The sequence below is a fragment of the Lissotriton helveticus genome, chromosome 10 (assembly GCF_964261635.1).
Source record: "Lissotriton helveticus chromosome 10, aLisHel1.1, whole genome shotgun sequence".
Classification (NCBI taxonomy): domain Eukaryota; kingdom Metazoa; phylum Chordata; class Amphibia; order Caudata; family Salamandridae; genus Lissotriton; species Lissotriton helveticus.
This window is the reverse complement of record NC_136071.1, coordinates 96,674,384-96,687,885: the sequence shown is the minus strand read 5'-3', so window position 1 is coordinate 96,687,885 and position 13,502 is coordinate 96,674,384.

The window sequence follows — 13,502 nt, the reverse complement described above, 5'->3', positions numbered from 1 at the left end:
CCGCTCGAGCCCTGGAACAAGACCCCCACTGCACGAGCCTTGGAAGAAGACCCCCACTGCTGGAGCCCTGGAACAACACCCCCACTGCTGCCCACTGCTGGAGCCCTGGAACAACACCCCCACTGCTCGAGCCCTGGAACAACACCCCACTGCTGGAGCCCTGGAACAAGACCCCCACTGCTGGAGCCCAGGAACAACACCCCCACTGCTCGAGCCCTGGAACAACACCCCCACTGCTCGAGCCCTGGAACAACACCCCCACTGCTCGAGCCCTGGAACAAACAACACCCCCACTGCTGGAGCCTTGGAACAACACCCCCACTGCTCGAGCCCTGGAACAACACCCCCACTGCTGGAGCCCTGGAACAACACCCCCACCGCTCGAGCCCTGGAACTACTGCTCGAGCCCTGGAACAACACCCCCACTGCTGGAGCCTTGGAACAACACCCCCACCGCTCGAGCCCTGGAACAAGACCCCCACTGCTGGAGCCCTGGAACAACACCCCCACCGCTCGAGCCCTGGAACTACTGCTCGAGCCCTGGAACAACACCCCCACTGCTGGAGCCTTGGAACAACACCCCCACCGCTCGAGCCCTGGAACAAGACCCCCACTGCACGAGCCTTGGAAGAAGACCCCCACTGCTGGAGCCCTGGAACAACACCCCCACTGCTCGAGCCCTGGAACAACACCCCACTGCTGGAGCCCTGGAACAAGACCCCCACTGCTGGAGCCCAGGAACAACACCCCCACTGCTGGAGCCCTGGAACAACACCCCCACCGCTGGAGCCCTGGAACAACACCCCCACTGCTCGAGCCCTGGAACAAACAACACCCCCACTGCTTGAGCCCTCGAACAACACCCCCACTGCTGGAACCCTGGAACAAGGACCCCCACTGCTGGAGCCCTGGAACAACACCCCCACTGCTCGAGCCTTGGAACAACGCCCCCACTGCTGGAGCCCTGGAACAACACCCCCCCCCACTGCTGGAGCCCTGGAACAACACCCCCACCGCTTCAGCCCTGGAACAACACCCCCAGTGCTCGAGCCCTGGAACAACACCCCCAGTGCTCGAGCCCTGGAATAACGCCCCCACTGCTGGAGCCCTGGAACAACACCCCCACTGCTCGAGCCTTGGAACAACACCCCCACTGCTCTCTCGAGCCTTGGAACAACACCCCCACTGCTGGAGCCCTGGAACAACCCCCCCCCCCACTGCTCGAGCCCTGGAACAAGGACCCCCACTGGTGGAGCCCCACCGCTCGAGCCCTGGAACAACACCCCCACTGCTGGAGCCCTGGAACAAGACCCCCACTGCTGGAGCCCAGGAACAACACCCCCACTGATGGAGCCCTGGACCAACACTCCCACTGATGGAGCCCTGGAACTACTGCTCGAGCCCTGGCACAACAACCCCACCGCTCGAGCCCTGGAACACTGGAATGTTAGAGCTGGAGAACACCTACACTGCTGGAGCCTGTAAAACAGGAAGGGTAGAGCTGGAGAACACCTGGACTGCTGAAGCCGGCAACACTGGAAGGGTAGAGCTCAGAAAACACCTCCACTGATGGAGCCCTTGCACACTGCAAGGTTAGAGCTCGGAGAACACCCACACTTCTGGAGCCTGTAACTGGAAGGATAGAGCTCACAGAACACCCACACTTCTGGAGCCTGTAACTGGAAGGGTAGAGCTCACAGAACACCCACACTTGTGGAGCCTGTAACTGGAAGGGTAGAGCTCACAGATCACCCACACTTCTGGAGCCTGTAACTGGAAGGGTAGAGCTCACAGAACACCCACACTTCTGGAGCTGTGGAACACTGGAAGACCACTTGCACTGCTGGAGCCTGTAACTGGGAGGGTAGAGCTTGAAGACCACGTGCACTGCTGGAGCCTGTAACTGGAAGGGTAGAGCTTGAAGACCACTTGCACTGCTGGAGCCTGTAACTGGAAGGATAGAGCTCGAAGACCACTTGCACTGCTGGAGCCTGTAACTGGAAGGATAGAGCTCACAGAACACCCACACTTCTGGAGCCTGTAACTGGAAGGGTAGAGCTCACAGAACACCCACACTTCTGGAGCCTGTAACTGGAAGGGTAGAGCTCACAGAACACCCACACTTCTGGAGCCTGTAACTGGAAGGGTAGAGCTCACAGAACACCCACACTTCTGGAGCCTGTAACTGGAAGGGTAGAGCTCACAGATCACCCACACTTCTGGAGCCTGTACCTGGAAGGGTAGAGCTCACAGAACACCCACACTTCTGGAGCTGTGGAACACTGGAAGACCACTTGCACTGCTGGAGCCTGTAACTGGAAGGGTAGAGCTTGAAGACCACTTGCACTGCTGGAGCATAACTGGAAGGGTAGAGCTTGAAGACCACTTGCACTGCTGGAGCCTGTAACTGGAAGGGTAGAGCTTGAAGACCACTTTGCACTGCTGGAGCCTGTAACTGGAAGGATAGAGCTCACAGAACACCCACACTTCTGGAGCCTGTAACTGGAAGGGTAGAGCTCACAGAACACCCACACTTCTGGAGCCTGTAACTGGAAGGGTAGAGCTCACAGAACACCCACACTTCTGGAGCCTGTAACTGGAAGGGTAGAGCTCACAGAACACCCACACTTCTGGAGCCTGGAACTGGAAGGGTAGAGCTCACAGATCACCCACACTTCTGGAGCCTGTAACTGGAAGGGTAGAGCTCACAGGACACCCACACTTCTGGAGCTGTGGAACACTGGAAGACCACTTGCACTGCTGGAGCCTGTAACTGGGAGGGTAGAGCTTGAAGACCACTTGCACTGCTGGAGCCTGTAACTGGAAGGGTAGAGCTTGAAGACCACTTGCACTGCTGGAGCATGTAACTGGAAGGGTAGAGCTTGAAGACCACTTGCACTGCTGGAGCCTGTAACTGGAAGGGTAGAGCTTGAAGACAACTTGCACTGCTGGAGCCTGTAACTGGAAGGGTAGAGCTTGAAGACCACTTTGCACTGCTGGAGCCTGTAACTGGAAGGATAGAGCTTGAAGACCACTTGCACTGCTTGAAGCTGTAACTGGAAGGGTAGAGCATGAAGACCACTTGCACTGCTGGAACCTGTAACTGGAAGGGTAGAGCTTGAAGACCACTTGCACTGCTTGAACCTGTAACTGGAAGGGTAGAGCATGAAGACCACTTGCACTGCTGGAACCTGTAACTGGAAGGGTAGAGCTTGAAGACCACCTCCACTGCTGGAGCCAGTAACTGGAAGGGTGGAACTTAGAGACCAGCCACATTTCTGGAGCCCTGGAACACAGAAGGGTAGAGCTCAGACAACAACCGCACTGCTGGAACCTGTAACACTGGAAGGGTAGAGCTCGGAGAACACCCGCATTACTGGAGCCTGTAACACCGAAAGGGTAGAGCCTGGAGAATAACCCCAATGCTGAGCCTGTAACTGGTAGGGTAGAGGCCACAAAACACCTGCACTGCTGGAGCCTGTAACTGGAAGAGTAGAGCTCAGAGAACACCTGCACTGTTGAAGCCTGTAATACTGGAAGGGTAAAGCTCAGAGAACACCTGCACTGCTGGAGCCCTGGAACCGGAAGGGTAGAGCTCGGAGAACACCTACACTTCTTGAGTTCTGGAACATTGTAAGGGTAACGCTCGGAGAACGCCCATACTGCTGGATCCCTGGAACCCTGGAAGGGTGGAACTTAGAGACCAGCCACATTTCTGGAACACAGAAGGGTAGAGCTCAGACAACAGCCGCGCTGCTGGAGTCCTGGAACACTGGATGGGTAGAGCTTGGAGAACACTTGCACTGCTATAGCCTGTAACACTGGAAGGGTAGAGCTCGGAGAACAACCGCATTGCTGGAGTCTCTAACACCGGAAGGGTAGAGCCTGGAGAATACCCCCAATGCTGGAGTCCTGGAACACTGGAAGAAGAGAGCTGACAGAATGCCCACACTGCTGGGGCCCTGGAACACTGGGTAGAGCTCAGAGAACACCCGCACTACTGGAGCCTGTAACACTAGAAGGGTGTTGTTTGGGAAACACATACCCTGCTGAAGAAGAGTAACCATTAAAAAACCTACCCTGGATCCAGCTTCCGCCAGCAACTACAGACCCATATCAAACATCCCACTCCTAGCTAAAGTTCTGGAGAAATGTGTGCAACAGCAGATGAGCCGACACATCACCAACTTCCACCTTCTAGATGACTTCCAATCCGGGTTCACACCTGGACACTGCACTGAAACTGTCCTCCTCCATATTGTGGATGATGCTCTCCAAGCCTTCGACCAAGGCAAAACCTGTCTCCTAATCCTCCTAAACCGATCCCCGGCTTTCGATACAGTCAACCACGAAACTCTCCTTGAATGCCTCAAACTCAGGATGGGTCTGGATGGCACAGTTCTTGAATGGTTTAGGTCCTTCCTCCAAAATCACTCACAGAGAGTCCTCATCAACGGTAACCTATCCGCTACCTCTCCGATCATGGTAGGAGTCCCCCAAGGATCAACCCTTTCCCCTACCCTCTTTTATCTTTACATCTCAACACCTGGAGTCCTCTAACATTGGAAGAGAAGTGCCTAGAGATAGTGAACACCTCCACTGCTAGAGTCATGTTACACTCCAGGAAGAAGGCAGTCCCAAAGACCCACCTTCTCAGCTTTAGTCCTGTAACACTGGTGCTGAATGAACAGGTGCTGTAAGAACACATACACTGCCAAAGCCCTCTACCATTGGAAGACACTGCCGGGGGAAGCGTACACTGTTCAAGTCTTGCAACACTACTAGAAGAACACACACAATACTGAACCTGTAACAGTAGAATGGCATTGCACAAGAATGCCTACACGGCTGAAGTCCAGTAACAAAGGAAGGGACTGGAGGGAGAACACCTAGATTGCTGGGGCCGTATTACATAAACTGCCCCGGGGGTGTAACGGGCGTTTGTGCCTGCTTTGCACACCCCCGGGCACTTTGGCAGTACAGAAGGGGCCGCAGACCCTTGTGCAGCCCCTTTTGTAATACCAATAGCGCTGGCACACATAAAGCGCCAATGCTATCTCCAACTGGGCTTTCCCTCATTTGCATGGGGGCATGCCCCATGCAAATTAGGGAATCCCTTTGGCTCTGTGCCAGTGCAGGATTACAGATGCGGGCGCAGAAGCAAAGAAGCCCTCAGGAGCCAAAATGATAGTGCACCTCCTGAGAACAGCCCTCTGCAAGGGGTGAAGTAGGTTCTATGGACCCCTCAGACATCCCCTTGCAGGTGGCTGCTGTCACTGACTGCACCCACCTGCAAGGGGATCTCTAGTCTCCTTTAAAAATTTTCTCCTGCACAGTGAAACATGGAGTGGCTGTAAAGCAGGCACTCTGTGGTTAACATGAATGCGCTACTCCCAGGGCAGCACGAGTGCACAGCTGCCCTGGGTGGGTTGTATGGCATTACAACGCGGGCTTTTATCCCGCGTGCCATTACAACGCTGTTTTTACAATTCAAGTCGTTACAACGACTTGCGCTGTAAGCGCTGGATAGTAGAATAGTTTAATTTTCTATTCCAACTCCAGCCCACGTTACAGTAGGGAAGATGTTGGAATAGAAAACTAAACTATTCCCTATCCAACAGCGCCTTCCAGCGCAAGTCGTTGTAATGACTTGCGTTGTAAAAGCAGCATTGTAATAGCAGCGCGGGGTAATGCCCGCGTTGTATTGGCTGTTTACCCCCTGGGTGCATTGCATTCCCCACAATGCAGCAAAATTTTCCTTCATTGCACCTGCCGCACCTTTTGAAAGATGTGCCCGGCGCAATGAAGGAATATGCGCCACATGTGTAATACGGCACCATGAGTCTTGTAGCAAAGGAAGGGGCCGAAGGGAGAGCACCTAGACTGCTGGAGCCCTGTAACAATTAAAGAGGCTGGAGGGAGACACAGAGACTGCTGGAGTCCTGTAACAATGGAAGAGGCTGGGGGGAGACACAGAGACTGCTGGAGTCCTGTAACAATGGAAGAGGCTGGAGGGAGACACCTAGACTGCTGGAGTTCTGTAAGAATGGAAGGGGCTGGAGGGAGATACCGAGACTGCTGGAGTCCTGTAAGAATGGAAGGGGCTGGAGGGAGACACCGAGACTGCTGGAGTCCTATAACAAGGGAAGAGGCTGGAGGGAGACACTGAGACTGCTGGAGTCCTATAACAACGGAAGAGGCTGGAGGGAGACACCGAGACTGCTGGAGTCCTGTAAGAATGGAAGGGGCTGGAGGGAGACACCGAGACTGCTGGAGTCCTGTAAGAATGGAAGGGGCTGGAGGGAGACACCAAGACTGCTGGAGTCCTATAACAAGGGAAGAGGCTGGAGGGAGACACTGAGACTGCTGGAGTCCTATAACAACGGAAGAGGCTGGAGGGAGACACCGAGACTGCTGGAGTTCTGTAAGAATGGAAGAGGCTGGAGGGAGACACCGAGACTGCTGGAGTCCTGTAAGAATGGAAGGGGCTGGAGGGAGACGGATCACTGAAAAAATATCGAGGGACATAATATTGAGATGAAAAAATATCGTTGACAAAATATCGACGGACAGAATATCGAGTTTGTATCTACAAACAGGTAAATACAAAAATATCGACTACAAAATATCGTTTACAAAAATATAGGTAATTAAAATATCGACTTTATTAAAAAAAACTGTGTTAAATTAAATTAATATTAAAAATTAATTACTAAAATACACTTAAAAATACTTAAATGACCTTATAATATTTAAATAATTAATAAAAGTTATAAAAAAAATTTTTACAATCATATTTGTTAAAACATATATATATAGTAACATAATATAATTAAATAATAATCAATATTATTACCGTAGGATAGCGTAAGTGTAAAAATTACTATTCCCACTCCAGAGAGTGCAACAGTAGGGAAAGCGTTGGATAGTGTAGGGGTAAAAATTACTATTCCCACTCCAGTGAGTGCAACACTAGGGAAAGCGTTGGATAGCGTAGAGGTAAAAATTACTATTCCCACTCCTGTGGGTGCAACAGTAGGGAAAGCATTGGATAGCGTAGGGGTTAAAATTACTATTCCTACTCCAGTGAGTGCAACAGTAGGGAAAGCGTTGGATAGCGTAGAGGTAAAAATTACTGGGTGCGACAGTAGGGAAAGCGTTGGATAGCGTAGGGGTAAAAATTACTATTCCCACTCCAGTGAGTGAAACAGTAGGGAAAGCGTTGGATAGCGTAGGGGTAAAAATTACTATTCCTACTCCAAAGAGTGCAACAGTAGGGAAAGCATTGGATAGCGTAGGGGTAAAAATTACTATTCCCACTCCAGTGAGTGCAACAGTAGGGAAAGCGTTGGATAGTGCAGGGGTAACAAATACTATTCCCACTCCAGTGGGTGCAACAGTAGGGAAAGCGTTGGATAGTGTAGGGGTAAAAATTACTATTCCCACTCCAGTGAGTGCAACACTAGGGAAAGCGTTGGATAGCGTAGAGGTAAAAATTACTATTCCCACTCCTGTGGGTGCAACAGTAGGGAAAGCATTGGATAGCGTAGGGGTTAAAATTACTATTCCTACTCCAGTGAGTGCAACAGTAGGGAAAGCGTTGGATAGCGTAGAAGTAAAAATTACTATTCCCACTTCAGTGGGTGCGACAGTTGGGAAAGCGTTGGATAGCGTAGGGGTAAAAATTACTATTCCCACTCCAGTGAGTGAAACAGTAGGGAAAGCGTTGGATAGCGTAGGGGTAAAAATTACTATTCCCACTCCAAAGAGTGCAACAGTAGGGAAAGCATTGGATAGCGTAGGGGTAAAAATTACTATTCCCACTCCAGTGAGTGCAACAGTAGGGAAAGCATTGGATAGCGTAGGGGTAACAAATACTATTCCCACTCCAGTGGGTGCAACAGTAGGGAAAGCGTTCGATAGTGTAGGGGTAAAAATTACTATTCCCACTCCAGTGAGTGCAACACTAGGGAAAGCGTTGGATAGCGTAGAGGTAAAAATTACTATTCCCACACCTGTGGGTGCAACAGTAGGGAAAGCATTGGATAGCGTAGGGGTTCAAATTACTATTCCTACTCCAGTGAGTGCAACAGTAGGGAAAGCGTTGGATAGCGTAGAGGTAAAAATTACTATTCCTACTTCAGCGGGTGCGACAGTAGGGAAAGCGTTGGATAGCGTAGGGGTAAAAATTACTATTCCCACTCCAGTGAGTGAAACAGTAGGGAAAGCGTTGGATAGCGTAGGGGTAAAAATTATTATTCCCACTCCAAAGAGTGCAACAGTAGGGAAAGCATTGGATAGCGTAGGGGTAAAAATTACTATTCCCACTCCAGTGAGTGCAACAGTAGGGAAAGCGTTGGATAGCGTAGGGGTAACAAATACTATTCCCACTCCAGTGGGTGCAACAGTAGGGAAAGCGTTGGATAGTGTAGGGGTAAAAATTACTATTCCCACTCCAGTGGGTGCAACAGTAGGGAAAGCGTTGGATAGCGTAGAGGAAAAAATTACTATTCCCACTCCAGTGGGTGCAACAGTAGGGAAAGCGTTGGATAGAGTAGGGGTAAAAATTACTATTCCCACTCCAAAGAGTGCAACAGTAGGGAAAGCGTTGGATAGCGTAGGGGTTAAAATTACCATTCCCACTCCAAAGAGTGCAACAGTAGGGAAAGCATTGGATAGCATAGGGGTAAAAATTACTATTCCCACTCCAAATAGTGCAACAGTAGGGAAAGCGTTGGATAGCGTAGGGGTAAAAATTACTATTCCCACTCCAGAGTGTGCAACAGTAGGGAAATTAAATACTTCATATACTATTTAAAAAAATATAAATTAATATCTACAACAAATTATTTTAAAGTAATTACCAATTAATTTTAATATAACAATTAATCAATTAAAATTATAAATTAAAATTAATTATTATTTCTTACCTAGTAATCCAAATTAATTACAAATTAAAATGTATTTAATAAACAATTAAAACTTATGTATCTATTTTTTCTAATTAAATACAATTAAATAAATTGAATTATTTAATTAATTATAAATGAATTACTTCCCACCCTATTCCCCTATAAACCCTGAACCCGCTACTGAAAATAAATAAGTAAAATGAACATAATTAGCAATTAATCAATTAAATAAAAATAATTGCCAATAAAAATTTAATTAATTACCCATTAATTTTTAATTAACAATTAATTCTAAAAAAATACCAATACATTTTTTAACATATTTAATTAATTTTATTTAAATTACTTCCCACCCAATTCCCCTATAAACCCACAACCCGCTACGGAAAATAAATTAGTAAAATTAACATAATTAGCAATTATTCAATTAATTAAAATTAATTGCCAATTAAAATGTAATTATTTAACAAATATAAATTAATTAATTATTAATTAAAAAATCATACAAATAAATAAATTTACATATTTAATTAATTATAATTAAATTACTTCCCACCCTATTCCCCTATAAACCCACAACCTGCTACAGAATTTAATGACGCAATAAATAAAAAAACTAATTTCATTTTTTAAAATTAATTATAACATAAATACACAATTTTCACACATATAATAACATTAAAAACATTATAAAAAATTAGATACTATTAAAAATTTGATATTTTTAATTACCTATATTATATACTTCGATATTTTAACTATCTATATTTTTTACATTCGATATTTCATTACTTACCTTAAAAACGATATTTTTGATGTCTATATTCTGTCCAGTCGATATTTTGTCCAGTCTATATTTTGGACTCGATATTATGTCCAGTCGATATTTTGGAGTCGATATTATGTCTGTTTACCGAGGGAGACACCTCGACTGCTGGAGTCCTGTAAGAAAGGAAGAGGCTGGAGGAAGACAGAGACTGCTGGAGTCCTATAACAAGGGAAGAGGCTGGAGGGAGACACCGAGACTGCTGGAGTCCTATAACAAAGGAAGAGGCTGGAGGGAGACACCTAGACTGCTGGAGTCCTGTGAGAATGGAAGGGGCTGGAGGGAGATACCTCGACTGTTGGAGTCCTGTAAGAATGGAAGGGGCTGGAGGGAGACACCTCGACTGCTGGATGTGGTGTCTTCTTATGTAAATAAAAGCAGATAAACTCATGAAACTAGAGAGTAGCTTTATTTAAGCCTCAGCCACAGGAGAAAATCTTCAACTGTTCTTTTCAGGACAGATATGCATTCCAGAATCTTGTAGGAGACTGGAACACAAGCATTGAGAACTCTAATCTATTAAAGGTACAGATACTAATGGTAAATGCATAACAACATCACACATCTCCCTCCTAAAGAGAGTTTAAACAACAATGATAACAAAGTATGATATATATCCAAACAAAAGAGAGATATGCATCTATGGTAAATAGTCTCTTAAATACATAGGAGGTCTACGTATTCTTTGACTCCTAAAAGAAGATGAGGACAAATTTGCACCATTGACAAAACTGGAAGACGCAGAATGTACTCTTTGTCTTCCACACAAAGAGTCATGTAACGGGATTCTTGACTTGACCACAACCACTCTGCTCTTGTTCCAAATTCTCCCATCTTCTGTTTTAATGGCATTTCTAAATACCTTCACTACTGCTCTCACCTCGGTATATTTTGACCAAGATCTACACCCAACAGGAGCTCTTATTCGAACAAGATCACCCACTAGTATCTTCTGTACACTCACAGCATTTCTTTTATCAAAATATATTTTTCTTTCTTCTAACTTCCTCTCTTCCTTCTTACGCCACTCACCAATTCCATTATTCACCATGCCCTTGTTGAGATCCATCCAACCAGGACACAACCAAGTGTTGGGAGCCCTCCCTTTGAACAACACAAATGGAGACTTCCCTGTTGTTGAGTGGGGCGCAAAGCGATATGCAGTTATTCTTTCTTGCAAAACCGTTTTCCAATTTAGATTAGATGACCTTGCTAATTGTATAGCCTCCTTCAAAGTTTTATTAACCCTCTCAACTGCACCATTAGTCTCGGGATGATACAAAGAACACTTTTTATGTAGTATACCAGACTTCTTCATATATTCTTCAAAATATTTAGAACAAAATTGTGGTCCATTATCAGAAATAAGACTATTAGGAAAACTCTCTTTCTTAAAAATAGCATCAAGAAATTTTATTACCTCTTCCGAAGTAATCTCTCTAACAGCACACACATCTATCCACCTAGAGTATAAATCCATCAAGACTAATAAATAAGGAGTATCACTAACACCTGACAAAGGGCCAACTATATCAATAGCTACCTCATCCCAAGGATGACTTGGCAAAACTCTCTTAACCATGGGCATCTGCTTAGTTTTTAATATTTTATCACTGGCACAGCATTCTGGGCAATCCCGCACTAACCTCTCAATCTCCAAATCCATGCCAGGCCACCAAAACTGCAAGCGTAGAATTTCTTTAGTTTTGACAATACCAAGATGACCAGAATGAGCATGAGACAAAAGTTTCTTCCTAATACCCAGGGGTGGTACCATCTTTGTACCTCGAGTGAAGAATCCAGAATTTGTAGAAAGCTCATCAGAAACTAAAGCCCACGGTTTCTCTAAACGAGAATTACTACCTAAAGACAACATCACTCTTTTTATCTCTTCATCCTTCTCAAGTTCATCTCTCCATTCTTTCTCCTCAATGGCTCCTTCTGTAATCTCACATACATTTATGAAATCATCAGAACAACCACATTCATCTTCTTCTACAAAATTCTCCTTACCCACCATCCTTGAGAGACAATCAGCAGATTTGTTAGAAGTCCCTGGAATATAATCAACAGAAAAATCAAACTCCTGTAAGGATACAATCCATTTTCTAATTCTTGAGGAGATCGCATCTAAACCCTTTTTATCAAAAATCTCTTTCAATGGTTTATGATCTGAAAGAACAGACACCTTTGTTCCCCAAATCAGATTCTTCAATTTCCTTAGAACCCAATAGATGGCTAGAGCCTCCTTCTCTATTACAGAATAGTTTACTTCTGAACCTCTCAAACACCTAGAAGAACAACAAATCAAAGAATCCTTTCCATTTCTTTTCTGTATCAAAACAGCACCTAGACCTTTTTCACTCGCATCAGTGAACAACACAGTAGGCAACCCTGGTACAAATGCCTGAAGAGAAGGAGCCTTATTCAATTCGGATTTAATATCATTAAATTCCTTCTTGCACCCTTCGGTCCATATATACTCCACATTTCTCGCTGTCAACTTCCTTAATGACTGAGTTTTATCTGCAAAATTATAAATAAATTTGCCATAAAACTCCACCATACCAAGGAAGGAAATCAATTCCTCCTTATTCACAGGCTCTTTAACCTTATTAATAGTTTCCACCAACTCCTTTTTCGGAAAAATCCCTCGATCAGTTATTCTATGACCCAAGTAATTTACTTCTTTCACACCAAATTTACACTTGCTTCTTTTAAGTGTCATACCCGCATCTTCTAAGCGTCTGAGAACAGCACATACTCGACCATAGTGTTCATCCATACTGTTGCCATAAATTAGTAAGTCATCCTGATAGCACCTGACACCTGATAATCCTTTTAAAATTCTAGCGATAATTCTCTGGAAAACAGAAGCCGCAGATACAAGGCCAAATGGCATCCTTTTATATCTGTATGTGCCCATAGGAGTGATGAAAGCTGTTAAGTCTTGGGAGCTCTCATCTAACACAACCTGGTGATAGGCTGATGCCAAGTCTAAGGTGGTGAAAAATCTAGCCCCTTCTAATGTACTCACCATCTCATCTATGTTTGGAAGAGGGAACCTATCAACTACCACTTCTTTGTTTAGTGCTCTGAGATCAACACAGAGTCTAATTTCACCAGTTGATTTCTTAACCACCACCACAGGAGCTAACCACTCAGTCGCTTCCACTTGTTCAATCACACCATTCTTCAACAATTTTTCAATCTCCTCTTTCACCTTCTCTTGCTCCATTAATGGAATTCTTCTTACTTTTGCTATAATGGGAATGGCTCCTGCTCTCAATCTGATACGATGCTTGTAATCCTTTAGGCATCCTAAATCTTCTCTAAATACTTTAGGAAATTTATTTGTTAAATCTTCACACAAATCCTTTCCTATAACCTTCATATCTACGGTATCTATCTGATTAATCTGATTAATTTGAACTTGTGGATTGGCATTAGGATTCAAAGTTACACCAAGTTGACCTTGATGTACCCAACCCAATAAGGTATCTCCTTTTTTAGCAACATACATTTTTCCTACAATGGTCCTACTCCCAAGTTCTATCTCAGCCATGAAACAACCAACCATTTTAATCGGACTGTCTGAATACCCAAGTGGTTTCACATCTGATCTCATCATTCTCACTTTACCAGCAAAATGCATTTTAAATAATTCTTCATCTATCAAAGTTATACGAGAGCAAGAATCAAATTTGAAGTTAATCATAACATTTCCTACTTTTACATCATGTTTTGGATGATCAGATACTTTA